The sequence below is a fragment of the Pteropus vampyrus genome, unplaced genomic scaffold, assembly GCF_000151845.1.
Source record: "Pteropus vampyrus isolate Shadow unplaced genomic scaffold, Pvam_2.0 Scaffold61, whole genome shotgun sequence".
Lineage (NCBI taxonomy): Eukaryota > Metazoa > Chordata > Mammalia > Chiroptera > Pteropodidae > Pteropus > Pteropus vampyrus.
The window spans coordinates 6242748-6247695 of record NW_011888842.1 but is presented as its reverse complement, the minus strand read 5'-3'; positions in this window follow the sequence as shown (position 1 = coordinate 6247695).

Genomic DNA, 4948 nt, shown 5'->3' with positions numbered 1-4948 from the left:
ATTGTGAATGTGATTAATGCCACTGATGTGTACACTTATTGAGTATATACTTTACCACATTAAAAATTATATGAAGAAGTAAGTTAGCATCACATATAATTGCAAAGCTGGGTTTAGAGCTCAGCAGTAAAGGCATTTAATAATTTTATAAAAAATATTTAAAGAAATGCTATATAAGCAGTACTCTTAATAGCCTAGAAGATATGTCAAAAATCAGACGTTGACAACCTAGACGTGAAAAGTGATTTAAAAGAACTGAATTCTGAATGCGCCAAAGTTTTAGGAGTATCTTAACCAATGTATTTTACTATTGGTAAATGGATAAACATTTGACGATATATCCATACTGTAGAATACTACTCAGCAACAAAAGGGAAAAACTAACCATACATTCAATAACATGGATGAACTTCAAAATTATTATGCTAAATGAAATAAGCCATACACAAAAGAATGCAAACTACATGATTCTATTTATGCAAAATTCTCTATAATTCTCTATAAAAACTAACTTGTAGAGACAGAAAGCAGATCAGTAATTGTCTGGAGGTGGAGGTGGAGGGAAGGATGGATTACAAGGGGAAACCTTTGGTGATGGAGACGTTCATTACCTTGATGATAGTGATGGTCTCACAGATGTATACTTATGTAAAAACTCATCAGATCGAACATTTTCAATATATGCAGTTTTTGCGTGTTAAATTGTACACGACTGAAGCTGTAAAATGATTTTCTGTTCTTGCCTTATATTTTTTAATGCCTTATTTTCCTAAGTGTATTTACCGTGCATATTCTTGGCCAGTCTAAGCTAATCATTTTGCTTTGGATAGTAGATGTTTGTCGTTTTATGTGTTTGTGCTCTCAGGTGGCTAATTAGTTTGGTCTGTGAGCTCAGGTCTCCCGGGTTGTCAGCTCCTCTGTAGAGCGGTATTTTGGGGGAGGGTTGAGGACCAGGCTGCAATCTACGTCCCTCTCACTGGAGTTAAGAAGAAAGGAGGGGATAATCCCCAGGTCATGGAACCCTAGGACCCTCAGAGTCACCCCTGATGCCCCTGATCCCTGGAAATGTAGGATTAATCCTCCGTTCAGCAATTTGTCCTTTAAATTCATAGTAAGCAGCAGCCTTGGGAGGAGGCAGTCTCTCTAGGATGTAATCTCTAGCTCCATTTTACTTTTTTTTCTCATTGGGGATTTTTGCTTTCCTGATTGGCTGTCACATGTGGCCTGCCTGTGATGCTGGTCTCCCGTGGGAAGAGGAAGGCAGTGGTTATCCCAAGATGACACTGGATGAGGCAACAATTGGCCTTCAAGGGTTTTCCTCCAGTCTCTCCCTTCTCTGCTCCCTCCATCGGCCTTTCCCCCAGGCCGCAGGCACCTGCTTCCTGGTTCCAGGTGCACCCGCCAGTTCCAGGCAGACTCTACTCCCCAGAGCCTGTTCTTAGATTTTGTTTTGCAATTCTTCAGCTTCATCCTTCTATTTCACTCGATTTCTCCAGAATGAATTTTGAGAAAGGAAAAGAACCCAGGGTTAGTTTATCACCTTATTAAGGACCCCATAATTCATTTGATCTGATTTAAAACCATTTAATAATTAGGTACCTACCTGTTGAATAACCATGGTGTACTCCTGAAACTAATAAAATTTTGTACATTAGCTACATTTTAATAAAAATCTTTAAAAAATAATGAATCAATTTTTAAAACCATTTAATATTCTTGGAAGAGGTAGTCTAGATCTGAAAATCAGGTTCTGAACATTGTAAGAGAGCAAGAACACAATAAGAATTACAGAAAAATAGAAAATAATTTGCTGATTCAGAAGCCAGAAAAAGACGTAACTTTTAAACATATTTTGACAAATACTTGAGATAACTTTTAAACATATTTTAACAAATACTTTAGAACTAGATTCATTTGATTTAGTGTTGAGTGAATGTGAGTGACTGATATTACCTTGTTCTGAGTGATGGGAAAATTGAAATATAAAAAATTCTAAATAAGTTAAAATGGTATCTTAAACTAGTACATGTTGCACTAAACAAATCCCACTGGCCTCCAGACCGTATTCTGAGTATACTAAGATTTTTCCTGCCTTAGGGTTTTTGCACTGACTCCTCCACACACTTCTCCCAGATCTCTACAAGTTTTGCTCCTTCTCAGAACTTAGGACTACCCTTCCCGCCGTTTCACCTTTCTAGAGATTTCCATGGCCACTCTATCTTCAAAATCCTCATATTGAACTTCAATCACACTTGAACTCCTCATTTGCTTCCCCCTGCTCTTATATCATTTATCTCTATATGAAATTACTTATCTATCGGTTTACCTACTTGTTGTCTGTCTTCTCCCATATAAGGCTAAAGGCTTCTATCTTGTTCAACGGATACAGATCCCCAATACCTGGGATCATACAACACGTGGTAAAGAGGAGGCCCTCAGTAAATAATTGTTAAACAAATGAATAACCGCACGGGCATTGCTGCTTCTATCAGTTATCTATTGTTGCATAATGTTCTACTCTGAAACTTAGTGGCATAAAACAACAATTTATTATTTCTCGCAATTCATAGGGTTGAGTGGGTCTGCTGGGCTCACCTGGGCTCACCCAGGCAGCTGCAGTCAGCCAGTGGCTGGTCTGGCATTGCATGGTCTAAGGTGGCCTCAGCTGGGGCAGCTAGGCCTCTCCACGTGGCCTTTCACCCAGGCTTCTGTACGATGTCAGAAGCCTTCCTAGAGGGTAAGGTAGAAGCAGTGAGGCCTTGAGGTCTAGGCTCCAGAACTCCACAAGTCACTTCCATCATGTTCTCTTGGTAAAGCGAGTGGGGAGGCCAACCCAGAATTGAGGGGCGGGGAAATAGACTCTACCTCTTGATGTGAGAATCTGCAAAATATTATAACCCTGCTTTTTCATCTACTACATTGCTCCAAAGCAGCTTTCCTCGTTTGTAAACAGCAGAATTATAGGAATCATCCACCGCTGCCCAGCCCAACAGGGCCTGGCACCTGGCAGGCCCCCACTATTGGTCCGGTGAATGAATGAATGGCATCACTGATTCCACTCCCTTCAACAAGATGGTACTGATTCTCAAGACACATTGGCTTATACTGCCCCCTAGTGGAAGGTGAGAATGGATACTTCTAGCCTGGGCCCTGAGGATGCAATCTTCCTTTCTTGGAAGATTGATCTGTAGGATTCCAGGTGACAGATTAGGACAGTGGTTCCTAAATTTTAGCAGAGATATGAAGTATATGGGATCTTATCAAGAACAGAGGATTCCTGGGCCCCATCCCAGTAAGGTCAGTAAGTCTGGATAGGTCCAAATTCATTGAGTCTAGGTCTTTATTTAGGCTTTGTGATGACTGGATGTTGGAGGATGAAGATGCAAGATAGGGAACAGAACCCCAGGATTAAGGACAGAGCGGCATGCATTGGAAAACAACTCTGCCACTTAATATCTGTGTAACCTTGAGAAAGTCACTTAATCTCTCTGGTTCTCAGTTCTGTCATTTGTAAAATGAGGGTTAATGATAGCTATCTCATAGGGTTGCTGTGAGACTGTGCATAACAGTTAGGCTGTGACTCAAGTGGGGGCTAATACTACTGGTGTAATACAACAGACAGAGGTCTGTGCAAATGTATAGCGTGTAATAGATGTTCAGCAACCATTAGCAGAATTTAAATACCGTAAGCGCCAGAAAAACGAGAGTTATGGCTGTTTACCGCTGATTACCAGGATCTAGTGCGTCGAAAATGTCATATAGCAGGTGCTCAACAAATGGTTTGTTAACGAAAGAATTAAGTTCTCAAATCCTATCTCTATTGGTAAGAATGTTTGTTTTCCCAGTGTGTATTTCCTTACTGGCACTGGTTATATCAGAAGTTTGTGTGTGTGTGTGTGTGTGTGTGTAAGTTATTTTAAGTCCTCTGTGGACTTCCAGACACATTTTGTTTTGTGAACACATCAACAGTAAGTTGTCAGGTCAAGGGTTTTTTTTTTCAGAAACCTTTTTCCCAGTGTGGCACGGTAAAAAGAATACCAGCCATGAAGATGGAAGACCATGGTTCAAATCCCAGTACTGACTAGTAGTGTTACTTTAGGCAACTCGCTCACCCTTTCTGAGCCTCACTTTTCCTTATCTGGAGCATGAGAGCATTGTTGCCCAGGACCTGCCCTGTTCTAATGTGTTAGGATTCTGTAAGTCGAATTTGATGTTTTACTTAACCCCTTTATTATAAAGGTAATGTATGTTCATTGCAAAACTTTAAAAAATACTGAAATGAATAAATAAGGAAGTAAAAAATCACTGTTAACCTTCTGGTGAAAATTCAAGTCATTTTTAAATCTCTTGGTAATTTTAAGCAAAAATTGGAATCAACGTATACACTATTTTACAATGTGCCTTTTCTCATATTGTTTTATTTTGATAGAATGTAAAATTGCATATACATTTTATTTTTACTTAGTATATTATCAGAATTTTTATATCATTGTTCTTCAAAAGCATGATTTTGGCTGTGGCTGTGTAGTAGTCTGTCGTATGGATGGATAGATTATAATTCATTTAAACAGTTCTCTGGTGTTGGATACTTAGGCCGGTTCCATTTTTTAGTGTTACAAATAAGACTTTGATGGCTAGCCTTTGTGCAAATCTGTACCTACATCTCTGAATTTCTTTCTTTGGGTTAAATTTGTAAAGCTTTTGAAATCTATTACCAGTTGCCCTCCAGAAAAGTTGCACAAATTCACAAATTAGTAACATTGCACAAATTCACAAATTTGAAAGTGGCCATTTCCCCATTATCTCCCATTAGCTACTGTGGTTTAGAAAAACCTTTGCCAATGTCACAGATGAAAAACAGTCCATCATTGTTTTAATCTAATATTATTCTCATCATATTGTTTTATTTTGGTAGAATGTAAAAATGCATATACATTTATTTTTACAA